A 25,619-nucleotide genomic window follows, 5' to 3' on the forward strand; every position below is an offset into this window, starting at 1 on the left:
GAGGTTTTTAAGAAGAGGTTAGATGGCCATCTGTCAGCAATGCAGATCTTAGGAAGATGATGAGAGGGAGGGCATCTTGGCCATCTTCTGGGCATGTAGTAGGGGTCTCTGGAGGTGTGGTGGGGGGAGGTAGTTGTGAATTTCCTGCATTGTGCAGGGGGTTGGACTAGATGACCCTGGTGGTCCCTTCCAACTCTATGATTCTATTCTGTTCTATTTATGATTCTAAGTAATTTCTGCTTTAGCAGCAAACCACAACCTGCTGGAGTGTATACCCACAAACCCAGCACAGCCCTGCTCTAAAAGGGGAGGGGGAAAAGAGACCTTTGCAATTAACACAACAGCTGGTCAATTGCTGCTGTGCAAATACAGCATCCCTGGTTACTCTCAGGTTAAGAGAGAGTAAAAAACTGAATTTGTGTCACAAATGCTTGTGAGTGCATTTCCACAGCGGGTGCAGCACCTAAACGACATATGCCTAGACATCCCTGATGAAGCCCTTTCTGACTATCCTCTTTCTAGAAATATCTTTTCTGGAAGATACGGAGGCTTCTCACCAGTCACACCTTGGCTCTGGACATCCTTCTATTCAGAATGCCTCTCTAGGGTGGCTTGACATCCATACTTGGCATTTGGAAAGTACCCATCATAGGTTTTTGTTTTGTTTTTTTCAAACGGTTGCACGTTGTAACTCTCCCCTAGTATTTCAGCGCAGTCTTGAAGAAACATATCTATCTCACATTAAACACTAATGTTCATGGGATGAGAGTCTGGAAAAGGATGCATGGTTGGTCCTTCCAACATTACATATCTGTACACTTACTAGGATGAGAACAAAAATATTTTTTTAAAGGGGCTCTTGGAAATAACACAACACAAGCCATATTCTGACATCATCCCACCACCATCAAAGGCAACACACACAGTTCCTTTCCCTAGGAAATGTTTGTAGCATGTATCAGCTTCTGATATGCTATATCTTTAACACTTAAGGGCTTTGGTCCCCTGTGGGGAAAGGCAGGTTTAAGATGTATAAATAAGTAGGCAAGGCTCAGAAAATATCTACCCTAAATGGGCGTGCTCCTGACCAGCAGTGTACCAGCCAAAAGTCTCTGTTAGCATAAGAGATGAGCCATAAATAAAGTGGGGCTCTGTTCTGTTCAGGATCATTTTGCTTTGCTCACCTTCCATTCTAGCTCCCTTAGAAGTACACATTAAGCAAAATACTGTCATCTTGCTTCATCATCTGTAGGGCATGGAGCTGCCCAAAAGGTGTCTAGAGCCAGCGTGGTGTAGTGGTTAAGAGCGGTGGTTTGAAGAGGTGGACTCTGATCTGAAGAACCGGGTTTGATTCACCACTCCTACACATGCGTGGCAGAGGCTAATCTGGTGAACTGGATTTGTTTCCCCACTCCTACACATGAAGCCAGCTGGATGACCTTGGGCTAGTCACACTCTCTCAGCCGCACCTACCTCACAGGGCACCTGTTATGGGGAGGGGAAGGGAAGGTGATTGTAAGCCAGTTTGATTCTTTCTTGGTAGAGAAAGTCGGCATATATACGCCAAATTTCTCTTTCTTTTATGGAGAATCAAATCGGTTTACAATCTCTTTCTCTTCCTCTCCCCACAACAGATACCTTGTGAGGTAGGTGGGGCTGAGAGAGTTCAGAGAGAACTGTGACTAGCCCAAGGTCACCCAGCTGGCTTCATGTGTAGGAGTGGGGAAACCAACCCAGTTCACCAGATTGAACTCCGCTGCTCATGTGGAGGAGTGGGGAATCAAACCCTGTTCTCCAAATTAGAATCTGCCGCTCCTAAACACTACACCACGCTGGCTCTTAAGAGATTCTTAGCCACTGACAGAAGCTGACATGCAAAAAATTCATACAAGATTGACCATATTCCAATTTACACGTTGAAACCATTTGTTGCAGCCCATGCATTCAAGGACGGACACTTACTGGGTACTCAAACATTGTTTCGGGGTAATTATCTTAAGTGTTACACAGGCACTGCTGCAACTGGATTATAGTCTCAAACAACTACACTGTTCAGAAGAAGAGTTGTTTTTTACACCCCACTTTTTCTCTACAATAAGGAGACTGAAAGCGGTTCACAATCGCCTTCCCTTCCCCCTTCCCACAACAGGCACCCTGTGAGGTAGGTGGGGCTGAGAGAGTTCTGAGAGAACTGTGACTGGCCCAAGGTCACCCAGAGGGTTTCCTGTGGAGGAGTGGGGAATCGAACTCGATTCTCCAGATTAGAGCCCGCCGCTCTTAACCACTATACCACTCTGGCTGTCAGGTTCTTGCCAGATTCAGAACAGTTTGGCAATCGGGGAGGAGTCCTGTACACAGATGATTCTGTACAGGAAGGGAGAGGGAGAGCATGAACTGATGGTTGGGGCAGTCAGGAGCAGAGTGGAATGACAAGGCAGTTAGGATGAGCAAGAGACCTGACTCCCTCGCCTTGCAAACCCAACTAGTCTAAGTAACAGAAGGAGACGCTTGAGCCAGCAATATGTTTAGGGATGCAAATAAACTAAGAAGAGGGCCCCAGAATTTACTGAACAGTGCAAAGGATTCTGCGATGCATCTAGTGAATTATGCAGACACAGCTGGCAGGGATGGCAAAATGTCCAGGACCAGTTCTGTTCTTTCTATATCACTGAAGACTGTTGCCGGGATTCCCCTGATTTATATTTTAACAGAACTGTGGAACATTAGACACATGGTTCCACATACCTATGCGAGTGTATGCTTGCACAAGTTACAAACTGTAAGTACAATTTTGTGTATAATATAATTAATACACATATATGGCCACAATGCTCCTTGCTCGGTGAAACCTGACAGCTGTTAGCCAGTAACATTAATAAATGTGGTGGTGTCTTTTGTTTTTTTGAGTTTTTTTAAATGTACAAAATGGGAAGGGGAGCGGATTTAAAATCAATAGTTTAAAATGAGGCTGAATAGCACAAAATGCTTCAGAATTTAAAGCAGCCTGCCTGTGCTCGTCAAAGCTCAGAAGCTAAGCAGGGTCAGCCACGGTTAGTACTTGGATGGAAAACCGCCACGGAAAACCTGGATTGCTATGCAAAGGAAGGCAATGGCAAACCACCTCTGCTTATTTCTTGCCTTGAAAACCCCACGGGGGGTGTCTTCATGAGTTGGTTGCAACTTGATGGCATTTAGTTATTATTAATGAATGGAAGCTAGAATTGTGTAGGCAGAAGGGAGAGACTCATACTCCATGCAGCAGTGCCTCAAACAGCTTCCTTCTTGTAGATAACCGGGTGCAACCCACCAAGCGTTGTTTGTTCCACCAGAGTTTCTGACGACATCTACTCAATCCCCCACTGAAATGGATGGAAGCTACGTGGTAAGAGTATTCATGGATCACACCCAATATGTGGTGTGTACCGGAACAGCTTTCGCCACTCCTGGAAACATAATCAGGGCTCTCCATTTAGCACTGGCCAGAGCTTGAATGTCCTGCAGCAGACCAAGAATGTGGGTTGTCCTAAGCTTGTGGAACACGCTGCCCTCAACTGGTTTGGCACGGGAGACAAAAGGCATTTGAAAATGCCATCTGCACTAGGAAACATGCAGAAAACATTAATCGGAAAAAGACAGGAAGGACTGAACTTACAGTTATCAGTTTCCATTTTTATGCGGAAAGGAGCAGCAATGGTTTGGGTGGCCATTTTACTTTTACTTGATGAAACAAGCTCATAGATTTATTTTTTATCAATTCAATGGTATTAATGAACTCACTCAAGAGGTCGGGATAGATAACAATACAAAGACAATCCTATTCGGTCCTACTTCCAGATTACTTCTGTCAGAACTAACAGAAGTGTTTCCTTACAGCGACAGACACCTTTGGGCTATTTTTTAAAAACATGGGAAAATTAATGGGGCACATGAGTATGTGCTGGGATTCCATTTAGAACTATCAGCAACAGCCTTCTCGCTCTCTTATTCAATAAACATACTTCCACTTAACACCTGGTTTTAAAAAATACAATTATTTCAAGGATTAAGCTACATAAATACGTGGAAAAGTTACAAAATAAAGTTTTGGGGGGAAATAAAGTTAGCCCTCTTGAGTCTTAGGAGATAAATTAATTTTAAATTAATTTCTCTCTTTTAACCCATGTTTCCATTTTTAGGAGAGCCTTTACTCCTCTTAGATTCCAATCAATACTGCAGTTCATGGCGGCTGTTACATACGTATTTTTGAAAACCATACAGCTTTTGGGTTTGAATTTCCATAAAGGGTGATGGGAAATTTCCACCGTTACCTGCTAGAAGTCCATTTTTTGTGCAGACAACAGACCTCAACACTTTTGTCCCATTTCATGGCCTCAAGTTACACTTTTAGTCAATTCAACAGAACCCCGAATGTTTAATGCCAGACAGAGAAAAATGTCACCAAAAACCTGGTCTGTTTGAGGGCACTGTACCAGAAGGAACAGTAATGTAATAAGTCTGTACAGTGCTAATCCTTGCTGTACTGTTTTGCTCAGAAGCTGTTGTATCAAATGGCTTGGATGATGTTGACGCAAAAATCAAATACTGCACTTCCAGAAGAATAATTTACAGATTAAATAGAATATTTGACTTTCACCCTTCCTTTGGGGCTCAGGGATACCAACACTAGTCAATATTCATCATAAAATGTGTGGCCTGTACTGGGAAAAATACTCAACGAAGCCATATATCTGTAATTTAGTTTCTTCATTTATACCCCACCTTTCTTCCCAAAGGGGACCCAAAGTGGCTTTCGTCATTCTTTTCTCCTCTCAGCAAACCAGCAAGAAAGGTTAGCTGAGACTGAATGACTGGCCCAAGGTCACCCAGAAAGCTTCCATGGCAGAGTGGGGATTCAAATATGGGTCTCCCAGATACTAGTCTGACGCTCTAACTACTATGCCACACTGGCTCTCTGTAAATGGGAACCTGGTCCCATAATGCCACATTCTATGTGCAAAGAACATAAAGCCTAGTGAAATTCTTTGACTGTGGCAAGTATCCTGCGAACTACCACAAAATTATACTGTCTGTTCTATATATACTACTAAGTATGGGAACACAACTGGACCCCTAACTCGTGCAATTTTTTTCTCCGGATTTATTCTCCCTTGTAAAATTTAGTAGGAAACACAGTCAAGCTCCTTGAGACCCAACAACTGATGCTTGAAAAGAAAGTAATTTTAATGAGAACATGTTCTTAGAATTGGGAAATGCCATCGTAAGGCAGATAGTTTCAGATTATATTCCTGATGCTCCTGGATCCTCTTCTCCAAACTGAATACATAGATTTAAAAAAAAGAAAGAATTAAAAATGGCTTCTGGGTTCTAGGATGGAACTTATATTGACAGTCATAACTAGTAATACCCATAACTGAAGAGAAGCATCTTCCTCAGAATGAGCAGAGGGAACGCCCTAAACCAGGCTATTTAACTAATTTCCCTTCATGACGCCATTTTATTGCTTCTCCTGCCATTTTAGTACTGTAGTTACACAGATGCATTCCCCCCCTCAAAAGAACGGAAATAAATGCTCTCCTTTTCTAGTATCAAATAAATAATCTAGATTATTTTAAAATTATTATGGGCATTTGAACCACTTTTGTTGCTGCTCATGCAGTACTTTGGGGTCCAAAAGGCAAAAAAAAGAGAGGCACAACTCTGTTACCCGGAAGACCCCACCTTAATTCACTGCACCGAAGCATGGGTTAGGAATTTTTGAAAAAATTACTGGAAATATCTCAGTATTGCAAGAATACAAGATGGCAGAGTTCAGCTTTCCCAACAAAAAGACAGGCAAAGGACCCATTATCAAATGCTTAAAAAAAAACATTACAAATACACTTTTTTTTGCTAAGTAATTTTAAGACACACACACACACACACACACACAGAGAGAGAGAGAGAGAGAGAGAGAGAGAGAGAGAGAGAGAGAGAGAGAGAGAGAGAGAGAGAGAGAGAGAGAAACAATTTACATATTGATATTTTCACAATACCAATCCTCCAGTTACTAGGCTGGAGACAACACTGCTCTTTTGCAACAGCATAAAAATCTAATTTCTACAGTCACTGCATTGTGAATCCTAAATATCCTCAGAAAATAGTTGATAAAAATCCTTAAGCATGATTGATCTGATCATTGGTATAGGTAGATCCATAGGCTTTAATGTGACTATATCAATGAATTGCCCCTCCCCTCTTATTATTCAGATTTCCTGGAATACTGTCAACCCCCCCCCCCCCCCGGATATATTACTTACGGAAGAAACCAAGCAACAATTAGCACTACAGCAGATCCCCTATCCGCCTACTCAAATTCTTACGCTGGAAATTCCATGTCTCTCTCAACCATTTTTGCTCCTATTCATATACCTCCCTGTTAACATCTGGATTGCCTGTCTTCCAATAAGAACTGCTTATTTGCAGCTTTTCAGAAGCATTTCTCATAGCTGTGATAACCAACATACACAGTTTTGTAACATTTTAAGTGATGCCTCCGTTCTTCACATCCTCTAGATTAAAATGCGCTGCATGTACCTGAAAATTTATGAAATTTTAATAAAAGGACCCACATTTTACAACCTTTGATTCAGAACAGCTTCATTTCTTGACGCCTCCCTAGAGCTAAAACGGAACTGAATGATTTTTAAATACTATGTTTCTCCTGCCCTGAGACAATCCCATGTACCTGCTTGAGGTTCCTTCCTTGGACACACTAAAGATCTTGCAGTTTCTGTGGAAAAGAAAGAGTTATAACAACCCCCCACCGCCCTGTCCACATTTCAAGTACTCTGCATCTGCACACACCAACGCCCACTGACCAGGCAACGCCTGGTTCCAAGAATCCTCCTCAATATATTGCTTGCGCTGAAATATGATAACCAAGTTAAACGAAGACGCAAAATGCAGAAACCAAGACACAGATGGGCTCACTCGCTGCGGCACTTTTGACAATGCCATTTACTGTACATTCTTTATGACTATTTGAAGGGCTGCAGGTTTTTTTTGCTGTTGCTACAGTCAAACTTCTGAAGCTAAAGATCTGTTTCATTAGGCTGGTATGATCAATGCATGCCAGAATGTAACAAAGGAACAACGCGGATCGAAAATGCTGCACTTATGCAGGCACTAGAAAAATAAGGTCTTTTGAAAGAATCAACAGATATAGAACTCCAAGAATCTTTTAAATCACAATGCCATCCTTTGCATCAACAAAATAGTCCACGCAAATTAAAACTGAAGACTGCAGTTCATTATAGCAGCAACATTGTTGGAAATGAAAAGTTAGTTTTGTTAACAGAGCATTTTGTAAAACAAATACTATTTCTAAAACCACTTTAACCAAAAAAAGTTAACAAAGGGGTCACAGTGATGCTGAAATTCATTTTTAAGAGCCCAGCTTTATAAAAATAGTACAATGTATACTGATGTTCCCTAAAAAGACTTAATTTAGAAATACAAATTATTCATCTGTCAAATTAATGCAGTCATTTAACACACTACCATGGAACTTTATAAACTATTCCATATAATTGTTTAGTAATAACTGAACATTTTATCAATTACTGCTATAACAGAGGGAAAATGTCAATCAAAATGGATGAAGAAAGGTAACTACTATAATGAAATCTCGAGTTTAAACTTTTTTACACTTCAATCACACGACTGATATGCTAGACACATTGAAGACAAAAGGTTTCCATTTTCCCCTTTCAACAGTCTGCATCTCCACACCCGTCTATAAAAAAAACCTTCCCCATACTATGTGCATGAGACAGTACAAAAGACACATGAATCTAAAAACACTCACACAAATAGGAAATCTGCAGCGCAGAGATAAGCGAGATTCGGTTTTATACGAGCCAGAACCAGTGGTTAGAAAGAGAGATCTGACCAGTTTCCCATACATTCATTTTCATAGCTCTGTTTGAACTCTGGCTTCCATCCTTTCCAGACAAAGGAAAATAATTCGCAATACTACTGTGCAAAACTGAGAGAATAATTTAAGCATCTCCTAGCTGGAGTCAGTGGCAATGAGTCCCTCCATCTTTACACATTCGTTTCATTGTCTGTTGTCTTAAGGAATTCAGGAGTTCCTTGCCATGCTGCCTCTGTGGGCAATGGCCTTTCTCTCTCTCAAACATTTATCTCACTTCTCTGCTAAACTAAGTTCTTGCATTTCCCTTGAAACAAGGCATAGTGCTACAGGAGATGTTCAAGTATGCACCTTCACGAGTAAAACCTCCAAACTGGACTAATACTTATCAGCTACCTTTGCCATATAAGAAGGGCTCTAACTACTTTATCAACCCAGTTTCCCCAGCTGGAGTGCAATGTGACAGAGAAGACAAAATCAAGAGATGTGCAGAGGATCCAAAAGCAACCGAAAGGCTGATATACACACCACCCCAACCAGCCCACAGCACCCACAATACATTCCTCCTTGCAGCAGCTATGAAATTGTAGCTTCAGAGTAAAGACTTGAGTCCAGTACAAAAGAAAAGCGATAAAGTGATTTATTGCAATGCATTTTAAGTTGATGAAGACAACATTTACTTGTGAAAACGATTTCAGAAGACGGCATGGACTCTCTTACCGCTGAAACCCTAGGTCGAAATTAAAAGCTTCTCCTGTCACAACTCATACTCATGTTTCTGAGAATATAACACTAGCTTCTTTAAAATAGTCATGTATACACATATGCATTACTAGCACGATGTCAGTCGCAAATTCATTTTATCTATATTTACCTTTTAAATACATACCAACCAAGGAAAGGGAATACATTTAATAAGATCAGCAGACTATAGCTCAGAACACTGACCTGCCTGGCTTTTGCTTAAATTCTAAGAAAAGCAGCAGCCAAAAGGATTCTTTTAAAAGGCAAGTAGGCAGAGATCCTTTAAAGCAGACTCCAGGTGCCCCACCCTTTGTCTGCTTAGAAGGGGGGGGGATTAGCAAAAGAAAAAAAGAAAAAAAAGAAATACCAGCTATTCTGAATTAATTTCCCATTTCCTTCTACAAACTTGCACATCAGTGTCTTACATATCTATGGCAACCCCCCCCCCCCCAAAAAAAACCCAGCTAAACTACTTAAGACCAATAGGCATATATATATTTTATACATCTACATATCAATTCAAAAAATAATAACCTGTGGATCACACACCAGAAAAGTAACAAACCTTTTAGGGTTAGCTGCAGCTGCGACACTTTGCAAATGCCTAGGATTTGGGCTCGCATGTAGCCGTGCTCTTCTGCATTAGCGCTCACAGTATTTCCTCTCAAGGAAAAAAAAAATTGCAGGCGGAACAGAGAAGAGTCTGGCAAGACAATGAGAAAGCCGCTGTCTCCACAGCTGAGCATGAATGCCAGCAAAGCATCAATGGCATTCTGTTCAGGGCTGTTCCACGCCAAGGACATCACTGGTGTGAAACCAGTTACTGAAGGGAGTGTTTATAGGTTACAGAAGGATATTTTATTGTTAACGGAATGTACCATCTAAGATATGAGGGCGGGGAGCGAGGGGGAAGGAAAGGAAGAAAGGAGATGCGAGCAAAGAGAAAAGATTCTACTTCTTACACACACACACACACACACACACACAACACTGTCAACCCTCTCCCCCACCCCCCCAGCCTCTGCAATTACTCTGATGTGAATTTTTGATGACTTCCGACATCTTGCATGGTTAATAACCATTTCGGCTGTCATGTTTGGTTAATGTGGAAAATGAATTTGCTGCACTGGAGATGCAGGGCTACGGCCACAGACTGGAATACCAGTTTGTGAAGCTGTCCTATTGACTGAGAGGCATGAATGTGCACATTGCTTAAGACTGGGGTGGATGGGGGGGGTTTAAACCGGACTGTTATATATCAGAACCGACTCTGCCATTTGTAGACTCACGGAAGACCCTGGAAAAACCCCAAACTTAAGTTTAAATTAGGGTTTATGCAGCGAGGACTGAGGTTACCCGGCATCTTTGTTCATTTAAGTCAGTGACTTGTATTTTTGTACTAAGGTTTGAACATTTTGTGAACATTTGACTATTCGATTCAGGTTGAATTCACCATCGGGGGAACAACACACACACAGCCACACCCCTGCGTTTCAAGCACAACCACAGCAAAATCCATACTCAACCTGACACAACGGCATATGTTTTTTAAAAAATTATTATTGTTATACACCATATATTTAAACTTAACAGCTGCTTGAAATTTATAGGTGTACACAAATATAATCAGATGAGCTCTTATGAATGATGGGCAAATACATACATATATCCCGTGCTGGAAAAAAGTTCTGAAAGCTGCCAGCTAAAATGATGTGTACAATATAATAAACCAACATATGCCAGTCATCACTAACAGGAATTCATCCCCGCAGCAGCTACATAATTTAAAAAGGTTGGGGGGGGGGGAGAGCAGAGATGAAAGTGTGCTAAGATAGCCAGTCACCCAATGATTCAACTCAGGCCAGTCTTTTCCGGAAATCAGGCAACGGTGCCATCATTACAGCGCAGAAAACCTGAGAAGGATCGAGAAGTGGGTGTTCCCTGCCACCACCCTGTTTCTCCTCACCCTCGAACATCAAAGAAAAAATAAGGAGCGCCGAAGTAAACAGATGGAACAGCAACTCTTCAGTCCGAAGGGGCTACAAAGAAGCATTTTACAGAAAACACAGAAAATGGATCCACGCCCACTTTTCAAAGCACGATGGAGATTCAGATTCCCTTGCCCCTTTAACAATCAGACTACATAAACAGGACTAAAACGCTTTTCTTTAAAAAAAAAACACACACACACACACACACACATTAAAAAACAACAGTAGTGCTGATCCGTCGCAAACCGGCTTTCCCGATCAACGAGTTTTGATTTTCATTTACTGGATGTATAACCACACCCCTACCTACATGGCCTCAGGCCAAACAAATATTGCTTGAGAACACAATACCCTAAATATTGTAAAAACAAATATATACATTTTTAAGGATGTGCTGATACAGTGACCTTTCCGTATTCACTGCAGAAGGAAACAGCTCCTCAGGGACTTGTGTATGAGTTTTCCCCTGCTGAAAGAGATCACCACATTGGATGCCATTAGGAAGCAGTCTATAGGACCCAAGGCCTTTGTGGGCTTAATGAGTCCAAAGCAGCACTTTCACTGTGCCCAATGAATTACAGAAAGTTAGCACTGACTGTTGATCAGCAGTGTAACATGCTATCTGCTATCAATCCCCATATGGAAATTTTCCACCCCACATGACTGATGATAGCTGAGAGATTTGGGTTAATTAGTTACTTTCAATATAATAATACAGATAATATGAATGGGTTTTATACTTTGATGCCCTGAAGGTCGGCACAATTTAATAAAATATGGTGAGCAGATAACCCAGGGCTCATATTCTGTCTGACACACAGCCGTCATACCCCACAACCAGCAAACAACATAAAAATCATCATTTATACAAGGGCCACTTGTTCCTCTTTCAATTATAGTTTTTACATCTATTGAGTACGGCAGATGATGATAACCTTGATGGGGGAGAAAAAACTCTGCACGGTACGTGCCCTGGACAATTTGTTTTCATGCAATATTTGTAAGGAACACAAAAGAATAAGTGACAGGACTGTTCTGTAGGCTGATTCTAAAAAAGAAAAGTATATCTCAATTTAACACTGCAGGCGAATTCCATATTGTAGAACAGGGGTGGGGAACCTTTTTTCCACCAAGGGCCATTTGGATATATATAACATCATTCGCGGGCCATACAAAATTATCAACTTAAAAATTAACCAACTAAGCCCCAAGCAGGCAGCTGCCCCAGATGCCCCCCCTCGTGTGGGCAAGCAGGCAGTCATCCAACCAGTGGCGCACTCGCCCACCGGGTGGCACAGGATGGTCTGTTGCACCAGCCGGGCGTAGTCATCCAGCCACATGCCAGAGTTGCTCCTGTTCCGCATGGTCAGGGATGGATTCTACAGCCGGCACCTGCTGCTTCTGCCTGCAGGAATGAAATGAGGACACACTGGCTAAGAACTCCCCCCCTCCCCGCGCGCATTGAGGCCCTGCCCCCTTTAACCCCTCCATTGTCGCCACTTCTGCCCCCAGAGGGAATACGTTTCTCCACGGCCCGGGTGGGAAAGGGTTAACACAGTTTCTTGGGCGGTTCTAGTAGCTCCATAGCTAATGACTCTTCTGCAAGGGGGAAAAAAGGTTCCTTTTCTCAGCAAAACAAACTCACATCTGCCTTGAATAGAGGCTATTCCTGTTCGCGGGAGGGGGGCGGATCGCCAGTCTTAGATCCTTCTGAGCTAGAGATCTGCCAGGACCCAAGAAGGGCCAGACCAAATTATTTCGCGGGCCTTAAACAGCCCCCGGGCCTGACATTCCCTACCCCTGTTGTAGAAGATACTTGAAGTGAATTTCAACTGAGGGTAAACTTTTGTGAGTGAAGCAAACATTGCCAAAGCACAGTATAAAATGTTAAAATACGTGATCCCAATTTCAGTGAGGTTGCAGAGATTTGTTGCTCTGGCACATCAGTCTCAAAGGCAAAGGGAAGTACTGCTAGTCTGAGATCAGCTCTCAGGGCTTCAGAGTGGTCTTCCTTTGAAATTAGCACAACCTGAACATCAGCTCACTTTACTGCAATAGGGGGGGGGGGGAAATCCTAGGGGAGAGATTCCTTTAACACCACAAGGAGCCAAACCCTTCTTGTTTCAGATCAAACAGAAGCCACACTCAGTAGATGAAGGCTTGTAACAGCAGTCTCAGGGGTGTCACCTAGGTCTCTGTTGCACAGATGTTCTTTAAAAGGGAAATCCAACTAACTGCCATTTCAGAAGGGGGAAAAAATCTGTCCGGAGTCTCTTTCAGGTGAACGAGGAAAGGGAAGAGGAATTTCTACTTTAAAATACCTTCCTTGAGTGGCTAGGCGGAGGTTAAAAAAGATGTTTTCACTGTGAATGATAAATGCTTGTGGTCCTATTTGAAAGGCTGTTCCAGCCCTAAAGGAGGAACAAGCAGAATAAGGACTTTCCCCCTTTTTTGGTTAACACCAACATCGATGAATGGTATCAATCGCTAGAGCCAGCCTTTGGCACAGATTGGTCTCTGCTGCATAAACGGAACGGAGCACTCTCCCTTCAGATTTGACAGAAGTTTACAAGAGACAATGATCAAGTCTAAAGCAGGTGACAGCCCTGCAAATCGACGCATTTGCAAAGTTTGTGGTGCAATGGACTGCAGTGGGGGGGGCAGACCCTAGAGCGACACAGCGACACCCTTCCCCACAGCGGTGTGGTGGCAGTGTGTGTGTGTGTGGGATTTCCTTCTTTAAGTAGCTGCAAAGATTGGCACCGGCCTGGGCTGTGCTGCCGTGAATCTGCCATGAAAACCCCACTCGCCAATTAAGGGTGTCATTTGCCAAGCTGAATGGATGAACTTGCTCACAGTTCAGCAGTCGGACAGAATGCCTGCCTTTTCATACATGCACGAGGCGATTGCAGGGACCGGTTTTTCACTGTGTGCGTGTGTAAAGTGCCTTCAAGTCGCAGCCGGCTTATGGTAACCCCTTTTTGGGGTTTTCATGGCAAGAGACTAACAGAGGTGGTTTGCCAGCGCCTTCCTCTGCACAGCAACCCTGGTATTCCTTGGTATTTTAAACAAACAACCGAGGGTATTAATTGCACTCTCACCATCAAGTGATAATTGAGGTATAATCAAACAGAGAGTAACAAGTTCCTTTATCCAAAAGGCATTATTGTTATAGGTTTGGTCTACTAGGTTCCCCCCAAAATTAACAGGAACTGTGAATATTTAAAACCTTGACACAGAGAAAGCAAATAAGAATTGCTTTTAAAAACCAGCCCCAAACTAAACGTCTGGCGTAAAGAATTCCGTGACTGCTTGAAATTAACTATGCTTATTTTGAAAGGAGAACCATCTAGATCCTGTGTGCTGTTGTGCAGTGCTCAGAACTGGCCACCAGGTTCCCTTTCCCGACTGCATGGAGCCCTACAGCTTTGCTCTAATGCTAGGAGGTGAGCCCCTCCACGCCCCCCAGCTTCTTTTTTCAATGGCAGAGGAATTCTTTGTGCCCCAGAATCTCCCATCTCTCAACACTTGCTTGGAGCAAAATAAAGGACATTTTCTCTTGCTTTTAGAAAGGTGGATCTCTCTCCAGGTCTGCCCAGCCTCCTCTTGTGCTGGATGCTGCAGGAAGTGTTGTGGCATTAACAGCCTCCGCTGATGCTGCAACAGCTACGGGGGGGGGGGGGGATCAGGCTGAAAGCCTAACATTTTGCACCACTCATTAAATCCTTCCGCAATGCACACTGCAAATTATGCAGTCACACCTTTGGTGGCTTTTTTTAAAAAAATCAGATGTTAACCCAGTGAAACATTTTTTCCCAGACAACTGCAAGGACAGATTAAGTCAAATTGGAATCTCTCTTGTACAAAGTGCAGTTTCACTATGGGCTTATGGTGCTCCCCTATAGAAATCAGATGAAAAGCTACATTAAAATGGCTCTCAGTAAGACTACTAAAATATACTAGAGAGGCTTTTGCATGCTGCTAGGATGAACCAACAAGCTTGTTCTCTCACACTCACACCTTCTCAGTTAACAACCTTTTTTGTTATAAGCAGCTAATTTAAGAACAGAATATGATAAACATCTTCAAGTACTTGAAGGGCTGTCACATAGAGGGTGCTGAGTTGTTTTCTGTTGCCCCAGAAGGTCAGACCAGAACCAACAGGCTGAAACTAAATCAAAAGAGTTTCCGTCTAGACATTAGGAAAAACATTCTAACAGTTAGAGCGGTTCCTCAGTGGAACAGGCTTCCTCAGGAGGTGGTGAGCTCTCCTTCCCTGGAGGTTTTTAAGAAGAGGTTAGATGGCCATCTGTCAGCAATGCTGATTCTATTACCTTAAGCAGATGATGAGAGGGAGGGCATCTTGGCCATCTTCTGGGCATGGGGTAGGGGTCACTGGGGATGTAGGGGGGAGGTAGTTGTGAATTTCCTGCAGGACCCTTCCAACTCTATGATTCTATGAATCCCAAGTTGAGTGAAGCCCTAACAGGCTCATCATCACCAATGTATGCAAACACTAGCAGAGACAATGTAGTTATAGCCTAATATCGGCAAATGCCCCCGATCAGAACACAGCAAACTCTGTCATTATAATCACTGCTAAAGCAGACATGGGGTGAAAGGCAAACCCAAAAATCAATTCCCAAAATCTCCAAAGTTCTGTTTTCTCTTCAATGCAGACAGCGAAATATCTTGGATTCAATCAGCTGCTTTCCCAGTTTCAATCTCCTAAAAAGGTAATTCCAACTACTTGCTTTAACTATTCCCCATTTTACACACGTATGTGCTGTCAAGTCACAATCAATTTACAGTGACCCCAGCAAGGGACTTTCAAGACAAGTGAAAAGCAGAGGTGATTTGCTACTGCAGAGTCATCCTTGGTGGTTTGCCATCCAAGTACCAACCCTGCTTAGCTTCCAAGATCGGGCTATATCATGTCACCTTCCCTCCTGCTCACCATTTTAGACGTACCTTAAGGAGGTCTGTTCCCATGAAAGGGAGAAAATGAAATTACAGCCCACACCCTGTAAGCAGAACAAGACTGCACAAAATGCAGATGACACCAGTCTAATAAGTCTTACTTTTTCCAATACCTTTTCTCATGCTGTTGAAATGTCTAAAATTCAGCTTTACCAAGACTAATTCGGCAGTCAAAAACCTCACGCTGATCGACACAGAGAAGCTGAGAGATGAACTCACAAGTGGGATTAGAAAGAATTGCCTAAGTACTGACCATAAATTACTTGCAAGGTAAAGTAAAAGCAGCTGGCAACATAATGAGGATCTAAGTGCCATTCTTCTGCCTCATAGCAGCAACTTGGTAATGTTCTTAAGCCACTACTGGAGGGGACTGAGAAGAATCTCTCCAATGTGGTCCAACAATGCAATGACTTGAACAGAAATAAGGCTTCCAGCTATCAGTAATTACAAGGGCTGTGCAGAAGGCAATTAAATCCTGCCATCCCTTGCCCTTCTTCACTTGGGGAAGATTCATAAGAACATAAGAAAAGCCTGCTGGATCAGACCAGAGGTCCATCTAGTCCAGCATCCTGCCTCACAGAGTGGACAACCAGTTACTATGGAAGGCCAACAACAGGGCATTAAGGCCAAGACTTCTCCCATTTTTGCAACCTAGCACTGTTATTCAGAGGTTTTCTGCCTCTGGAGGCTCTCTTTAGTCTCCTTGGCTAGTACCCACCGGTGCACCTCTCCTCCACGAATTTGTCCAATTCCCTTTAAAGCTGTCAATGATTGTGACCAGCACTACATTCTCTGGCAGTAAACTCCACATTTTAATCACTCATTGAGTAAAAAATACTTCCTTTTGTCCATCCTGTTTTTTACTGCCCATCACCTTGATTGGGTGCCCCCAAGTTCACTGCTGAAATGGTTTCAGGAAAGGGCCACCACAAGGAGCTTCTCTTTGACAAACAAGTGATTGAATGCTCTTGTAAAAACATGTTTATTTAATAAATTTGCAAGATACAATAACATCATAAATGGCTATGTCCTTTTCTTGTATGTGACTATATGCACATGCTTAACTCTATAAAGGAAGCCACAGCCTTCAATTTGCAAGACCTGAACAAGGCTGTTAAAGATAGGACGTTTTGGAGGACATTGGTTCATAGGGTCTCCATGAGTCGGAAGCGACTTGACGGCACTTAACACACACATATGCACATGCATCTTCCGTAAGACCATATAATGTGGATATTTAGGCAGACCACCACACCTTGTGGGACTCCCACCTAAAAAAACTTTTGTGTGAACCTGTCAATATCCACAACTTTTCCATCACAGGTTAAACAATGTACAAATTGTAGGCTATTAAAAATGGGGGAGGGACATTTTTCCATGACGATTCCTTGCTTGTGAAATTCTCTTCCATGCGAAATATGCCAGAATGCTTGGCCTGTTCATGAGAATTCACAGTTCCATCACCTTAGCTTTGGACTTGCATGGCTGGTAGACTGAGCACTGGTATAGTGCAGAGGCTCAGAACAAGAACTGGAGTTGGGGACCCTGATTGAAAAGGCAGCATTTAAATATTTTAAATAAATAAGTAAATAGCTTACATAACAGCAGCCCTGCTGAATTAGCCCAGAGGTCCATCTACTACAGCTAGATGCTGTTGGAAAAGATATAAGCAAGACTCCAACTCAATAACCTTCTCTTGTTGTGTGCCCCCCCCCCCAGCAACTGCTATTCAAGAACACTTCCTCTCAACATGAATGGTCTATTTAGATATTATGGCTAACAGCCATTGATGAAATGTCCTTCGTGAAATTGTCTAGGCTTCTTTTAAAGCCGTCTAAGTTAACAGACATCACCAGATATTATGGCAGTTAACCCCATGAATTATGTATAGCCATGAATAGTGTGAGCTGAAGAGTCCAACTCTTTTCTCGGTCACAAATTCATAAGGCGCTCTCAAGTATGCCACTTTTTTCTCTGGGTCTGCCCCTCAGCCACAATTTGAGGTAATCGTTTATTTCCAGGGAGGTAACATTTGCAAACACAAAAACCTCCATCAGTAGTAGGGTTGCCAGGTCCCTCTTTGCCACCAGCGGGAGGTTTTTGGGGCAGAGCCTGAGGAGGATGGGGTTTGGGGAGGGGAGGGACTTCAATGTCATCGAGTCCAATTGCCAAACCGGCTATTTTCTCCAGGGGAACTGATCTCTATTGGCTGGAGATCAGTTGTAATAGCAGGAGATATCCAGTTAGCACCTGGAGGTTGGCAACCCTAATCAGTAGATTTCAACATATGGGGAGGTATACATGGGGGGATTTCACTGAATTACCCTCCTTCGGTTTCCTGGTCAGTTACTACTGCTACATCAGGCCCCATTCGTACTATGAAGCCGGAGGAACAATAGGCATTAAATGAAATCTATTTCACTACTCACACAAGTCAAGGCAACGTCTCTTACAACAGTACAAATATATGAACACAACACACATGCAGTGTTAACTGGGGAGAGTTTATAAGTCCCTTAGGTGTGACTTACCCCTTTAAACCCCTGAGGAAGCAACCAGAACGCTATTTCAAAGGGCCAACTGGTAAATGGAGCCCTGTGGCGCAGAGTGGTAAGCTGCAGTACTGCAGTCCAAGCTCTGCTCACTACCTGAGTTCAATCCTGACGGAAGTTGGTTTCAGGTAGCCGGCTCAAGGTTGATTCAGCCTTCCATCCTTCTGAGGTTGGTAAAATGAGTACCCAGCTTGCTGGGGGTAAAGGGAAGATGACTGGGGAAGGCACTGGCAACCCCCCCGTCCGTAAACAAAGTCTGCCTAGTAAATGTGGGATGTGACGTCACCCCATGGGTCAGGAATGACCCAGTGCTTGCACGGGGAACCTTTATTTTTTTTAAAACTGGTAAATAAAATCTACGTGCACCTCTCCAGATGGACCCAGTGAGCATATATTTTAGGCACCTGCACCCATGTATCAGGGACTCTGGATCTAGGCAAGCATGCAACTTGGGGATGTGCTTCAGATTCTTCTTCAGGCACAGAATGGAATAGGGATTCACAACATAAGTCAAGAAGTAGGAGACATCTGGATTGGCTAGCCCTCCCATAAATAATGGGGAGCCTGGCTTTTGTTTGCTACACTTCTATATCTAGCCATTGACCTTGGGATTCCAAGTCTAAAAATGGGTAAATGCTTCCATGACCCAAGTCTGGTCCTAAAGGTGCCTGACTCAAGGTTGGTTGCTTGCTTTTTCACCCTAACCACTGCGTATCTGATGAAAAGGTGAAACTAACTACTTAAATCAAAGCTAGATTGTACGATTCACACTAAATATGGCCTGCCCCAATTCAATATGGGGGTTTTCATGCTCAAGAGTTGGGACAGAATGCCTACCTGTGTAACAGAAAATCTTTTTAATTAGAAAAAAAAGGTTTGAGAAATGCAATCAAATCCTTGCCCTTTCAGGTCTATTGAGACACCTATTAATTCACCCTCCTGCAGATAGTTTATTATCTCTCGCAACAGCAAGTATCTAAAGAAGTAGAGCAGGGTGACCCAAATTGGCATTGTAATTATTTAAGCCTATAAATAGCCCTTGTCACTGTATAAATTAAAATGCTATATGGCAATGCCCTCTTTTTTTTTCTTTTCTTGCGTCTCTAAAAACCGAGCTGAGCTGAAATATGTTGGTGCATAGCACGCTACAGTAAAATCAATAGTGCTTCAAATTTACAGGCCTTATTAAAGCAGTCTGCTTAATACCCGAACAATTTGTTTACACACGACTCGGTGAATACTGAGTACAAAAGGAAGTGTTACAGAACAGCCAATATAAGAAATATACACTTGCTGCTCTCGAGTAGAGGAAATCTTGGTGACTCTCCAAAACGTTGCTGTGCGCTACTCTACCCACACTATCTTGCTGCATGTATTCATCCAATGGCACAGGCGGGGTTTAAAAGTGGACAGTTGTACCAGCCAGACATGGCCGCAGTCATTTTTGCCCCTGGGCCCCACCCACATTGAGCTATAGGATAGTGTTGCTGATTATCATGGTTTCTCCCCAAACCAAGCCAATGAAGGGGTGCAGATTTAAAAACAAACAAACATAAAGCATTTGCATGTTTAATCCAAGACAGAGAACAGAATATTGATTCTAATCATTTAAAAAGCTGGATCAATCAGCCTTCTTAAAATATTTAGTATTTAAAATATATGCTATACAAATAGTATCGTGAGAAGTGTTCATTCTTTAAACACTTCACGTGAGCCTGCTTTTAAAAAAAAACTGTCTTAAAAAATTAAGCATGCAATTTGCTAAATAGCAAATATTCTATTAGAATTCAGAATATTTTCTTAGTTTGGTGAGTAGCATGGCAGCGGGTAATGTTGCTCTCATCTTTAGAGCCCCCATGCTAACAGATAAGAAACTGAAAGACGAACTTCTTGAACTTCAGAAAACGCCTTTAATATGTTTTCAGCATTCATTTCACCAGATAGCATCCTCTCAAAATGGAATGTGAACAAATTAAGAATCAAAATGTGTTCTAGGTCCAACTGAGAGAAAGCCACACACCTTTTGAGCAAATGTTGGTTATTTACAGTGCAATCCTATGCTCAGTTACTCCAGACTGGAATAATTACCCCAGCTTCAGCTATGATTAAAAGTCATAGCAACATCAACATCAACTCTTGTTAAAGCCAACCAGTGTATGCTATTAACTGGGATTTGAAACTTGGGCTTGAAACGGCAATACGATATCATTGAGCCCCTTCAAATCTGTATTTGTAAAGGGTTGAAGAAGAAGTAATCACTGGGAATTTTCCTTCTGCGTTTTGCAATCCCCCCCCTTACATGACCCACCTTACTTCAATTTTTTCATCCCATACTTGCATTGAACGTTCCCTTGGAGGATAGGGTATGTCCCTGTAAAGGTAAAGGTCCCCTGTGCAAGCACCGGATCATTCCTGACTCATGGGGTGACGTCACATCCCAAAGTTTTCTAGGCAGATTTTGTTTGCGGGGTGGTTTGCCAGTGCCTTCCCCAGTCACTTTCCTTTACCCCCAGCAAGCTAGGTACTCATTTTACCAACCTCGGAAGGATGGAAGGCTGAGTCAACCTCGAGCCGGCTACCTGAAACCAACTTCTGTCAGGATCGAACTCAGGTTGTGAGCAGAGTTTGGACTGCAGTACTGCAGCTTACCACTCTGCGCCATGGGGCTCTTAACTTGTCCCTGTGCTTTAAAGGAAATTGAAACAACGGACCAAGAGGTTCGTTCTAGGTTTATCTCCCCTGGCTTAGTCGGCATCCCAGCCATTCAGGTCCGGAGTATACTAAGATGTTGCTTATAGATGAAAATCCACAGGTTACAGTAAGAACGGCAAAGTTTTGTGCAGGGGCCTATAGAATCCATCAGACACTGCTGAGAACATCGCTATGCCAATAATTTTAATGCAAATTGTGCAAATAACTTTTTTACTATTTGTATAAACCTGTGGGTAGAGTGTGATACTAAGGGTTTCAATGGTAAATTGTGAAGAGCTGTGCTGGTCTATGACTGTTTTTTAATAAAGATTGATTGATACTTGCATTGAAGGGCAACTTCTTACACGATGGCTGATACTTGGGTGACAATGCCCAAGTAGAAAAATGCATGAACACTCCATTAGATGCCAAGGGTCCACATGGGTAATAATTGTCACTCGTTGATCCCATGTATTTTATAGAGGAAAGTAGTGATCCACGCATGTCCTTTAACTGACACAATACACTAAAGATGTATTTGGTATTACTATATAAATACTCCCCCCCACACACTGTCCTGGTAACTGCTAGTAGTTATCAGTGTTTCATAACAAGAACCCCAAAATGAAAAGCATGAGAAAGCCAGGACTGAGGCAAACAGCAACTTCTTGGCCTTCCCAAATAATTCTGAATGTGAAATTCTTTTGTCTATTTTTAAAAATCATTGTAAGCATGTAACTTGGTAAATAGCAACTATTCTACAGGCCGAGTATCCCTTATCCAAAATGCTTGGGACCAGAAGTGTTTCGGATTTTGGATTTTTTTGGTTTGTTTTTATATGCCTACTTGCTCTACCACTTAAGGAAGAATCAAACTGGCTTACAATCACCTTTATGATACCAAATTTATGCAGCTGCTGCTGAGGTGGGTAGGGTATTGGCAGATGCAGGAGGCTTGACGCACTGCTGAGGGCCAGGAGCTTTAAGTAATGCCTGCGTTTTGAGGTGTGGCGTCATGTTGGGTAAAAACTTTTGGATTTTAGAGCATTTTGGATTTTTGGATAAGGGATACTCAACCTGTATTAGAATTTAGAACATTTGCCTAAATTGACAGGCATCTGGCCATGCTGTTCTTGCCTTTAAAGCCTCCACCTCTCCTACTGGATAAGAAATTGGAATATAAATAAAACCAAATAATCTTATTGATCAGCTCAATGAGCTGATGTGATAGGTTTTCCTCTCAGGTATGAGGAGATTTTTGGTAGTGATGTTCATGAAATGCAACAAGACTGGATTCCGCAATCGAATTTGCGATCCCCAACCCCAGAAGAGTACTGGATTAAAATGTACTCTATGTAATTCCAATGCAAAGACTATTCTTGTAGCCAAAAGAAATGAAAAACCTGTATGGAAGACTGAGGAAACCCTTAAAATTGGTAAAGAGAGGAGAAGCAAAAATAAAAGGTGACAGAAACAGAATAAAAAGTCTAAATGCAGCATTCCAGCAACTTGTATGTAGAGTCAAAGATAACGTTGGATGAGAGTTTTATGGACACCATGGACCACTAAAAAGACAAATAAGTGGTTCTAGATCAGGGGTCGGCAAACTGATTAGTCAAAAGAGCCAAATATCAACAGTACAACAATTGAGATTTCTTTTGAGAGCCAAATTTCTTAAACTTAAACTATATAGGTAGGTACACTGTTTATTTACTTAATAAACGTTAATTAAAGTTTTAAGTCTTAATTAAACTATAGGTACACTGAATAAAACTTGATATCATACTTAATAGTGATCTTATTTATTGATAAAAATTAAATTGTAAGTCCCTGCCATTTCCCCCTCCCCGTCCGGAGTCCTCGTCTGGAGGCCTGGTCTACCGCCATAAAAGCCTATTGGTGGACCTGGCCTCCAGCTGAGTCCCATTGGGAGGCCAGGTCTACCCATTGGCTTTCTTGGCAGTAGACCTGGCCTCCGGAGGCCCATAGAAGCCAATTGGTAGACCTGGCCTCTGAAGGGGGATTTTCCCCTCCTCGGAGTCCAGGTCTACTGCCAAGAAAGCCAGTGGGTAGACATGGCCTCCCAATGGGACTCAGCCGAAGGCCAGGTCTACCAAAGGAAGCCCGCCCCGCCCAACAGCTGATAGGCGGGAGGGGCAGGAACCGCCGATCCGCCCGCCCAGCAATCGCACGACTAGAGGGGAGGGGAGGCTTTAGCCTGCCAACCATTGAGGGCAAGGGAAAGGGGGACCCGGCCATTCTCCACGGCAGGGGGGGAGACAGCGCACCCACTCACCCGCTCTCTCAGGCGTGCCAGCGCAAGCGGGCGCAAGAGCAGGGGCTCCAAACCAAGTTCGGAGAGCCGCACTCAACAGGCCAAAGAGCCGCATGCGGCTCTGGGGCCCAGTTTTGAGACCCCTGTTCTAGATCAAATCAAGCCTGAACTCTCCCTAGAAGCTAAAATAACTAAAGCTGATGCTATCATACTTTAGGCACATTATGAGAAGACAAGAGTCACTGGAAAAGACCATAATGCTAGAAAAAGTCAAAGGCAGCAGGAAAAGAGGAAGAGCTGAGATGGATTGACTTTTTAAAGGAAGTCATGGCCCTCAGTTTGCAATTCCTGAGCAAGGCCATTAATGATAGGACATTTTGGAGGACACTGATTCATAGGGTTGCCATGAGTTGGAAGCAACTTGACAGCACTTAACACACATACACACACATGTAATTCCAATTAGCAGTCTGACCAAGTTTGTAGTCCACCTCTTATTTCAACCCTTTGTCTGGAGACGCTCAGATATTTGGGGAGAGTTACGTGCCATTAATGTCCACTTCTTGGAACCCTTAAGTCAGGAATCATTGGGTAAAGCACACTCCCAGATGGGGATATTAAAAAATGTCACTTCCATGATACCAACATCATAAGAAAAGCATACCCAGGTCTTTATTTAGGTTCTCAATTGTGATGTAAGAAGATTTTGTAACATATTTTTAGATTTCATATACCGTGGGGGGAGAGGGCTATTTTTTGACAGATGGCCTGATCAAATTCACAGGAGTTCAAATCCCAAACAGGATACAGCGTGAGGCAGGGGGAGAGAGAGAGATGTTTACCTTTTTTTTTAGTGCAACATAAATCTTCAAAAGGGAAGGGACAGCAAAAAATAAAGGCTTTTTACAAATAACTGGAGTTGGCATATAAGTCTTTAATTGTCACATTCATCAAAATAATTCAAGACCATTTACCAATCAGAAAAATAAGTGACGTGGTAAAATGGCAAAGGTTTCAGCAAAGAACACAGGTTCTGCTTGGAAATGCTGAAGGAGCAAGACGAGGCTTAGACTGATAAAAGAGCTTTATGAGGCCATACACATATCATAAAATAATGTTCATGTCTTCTGCCTGCCACCCTCTTTCAAAAGCCAACCTCAGTAATGTACATTAAATAATCTTCCCTCCTACTATAGGCAGAATAATAAATATTAAAGACAAAAGAACCTGCAGGCTTCATCTCCTTTTAAAATTAAACCCACATTAGTGCTCCTGGATGGATAGACAACTTGCATTATAAACTGCAGGACTGCAAACCTATACTGGCCCAATGCCAAAACCTTAATGGGCATCCAAGGCACCGAGTAAGGAAATGCTTCGCTATTAATGTCTACAAATAAATCAACAATCAATGCTTTCAGCATTACGGTAAGTTGTGAGGCAACCTTTGAGACCCGCTCTCTGATAAAGGACTAACTGTAGCTTCAAACAAAGCAACCAAAATTTAAAGGCAGGACTGAAATGCAACTTTTTTTCACAGTTCTTATTCCTTGCCTGCATGGTGCTTTACTGCAACACCACATATTTTAATCCTAGGGCCCGTGGCCACCACAAAACAGTTGTAAAAATAGAAAGAACTTTAAATAGTAAAGTGGGGAGCACTGTAGCTCAGTGGCAAAACCCCTGATTTGTCCTCATGCGGAAGGTCCAATCCCTGGCATCTCTCAATTCTGCAGGTAGCAGATACTGGAACAATTAATCAGGCATCTCAACAGGTAGACTGGGGAGGGGGAAGCCATAGCTGATTAAGTGATTAGTTCAAGCACTGCCTCTCTGATACATGAAATGCTTTGCATCAACATTTTTACGTTATTTCCAAATTTGGACTTAGTTTTTTTCTTTTAAAAAAAGAGAGATCTGTCCCCACTCCACCCAAGAATAGGGGCCTCTTGATTCTGGCAACACGCTTCTGCAATACCTTTCCCCACAAGGTCCACGTTCTATCTTGGGTATCTAGGTGAAGACCTTTTTATTTTGCCAGGCATTTGACGCTTAACTTCTGTGTGTAACTTGGTTCACAGGGTTGACTTGCTGCTGGTTGTTAATGTGTTTTTACCATCATCGTAGTTTTTGTTGTTGACTGGTTTATTGATAGGTTATTAAATTGTGAGAAGGGATGTGCATTCGAGTAAAACCAAGCTGAAAATTTACCTGGAAAATACCATATCGGTATTTTTATAGATATTTTATAGATATTTGGCATCCCAAATATATTAGGGGATTTTCTGGGATACCCAAAAAAATGGTCCCCACAAATCCCAGATATATTGAGGATTAATTGGAAAGATCAGGAGTCAGCGTATGCAGGCTCCCGGGACTTTCTCTCTCTCTCCCCTCCGCCTTTCCTTTGTTTCTGTGTCTCCTGGGGATTTCTGTGGCTTGCCAGACTGCTTCTGTCAGTTTCAAATCTGTTTG

General features: G+C 42.6%; 1 protein-coding gene across 2 annotated transcripts in view; it reads right to left on the reverse strand.

The window, feature by feature from the left end:
• Positions 1 to 25,619, reverse strand: part of NUP93 (nucleoporin 93) — an 86,638-nt gene that overhangs the window by 43,100 nt on the left and 17,919 nt on the right. Inside the window, exon 1 of one of the 2 annotated variants that reach the window (XM_056862982.1) lies at positions 9,222 to 9,262. The exons of the other annotated variant lie outside the window; for it this stretch is intronic. The gene's annotated coding sequence lies outside the window, so the exon portion shown is untranslated. Of the gene's footprint in view, positions 1 to 9,221; positions 9,263 to 25,619 lie in introns of those variants that run through there. 2 annotated transcript variants of the gene reach the window in all.

Source organism: Euleptes europaea, chromosome 17 (assembly GCF_029931775.1).
Source record: "Euleptes europaea isolate rEulEur1 chromosome 17, rEulEur1.hap1, whole genome shotgun sequence".
NCBI classification, from domain to species: Eukaryota; Metazoa; Chordata; class Lepidosauria; order Squamata; family Sphaerodactylidae; genus Euleptes; species Euleptes europaea.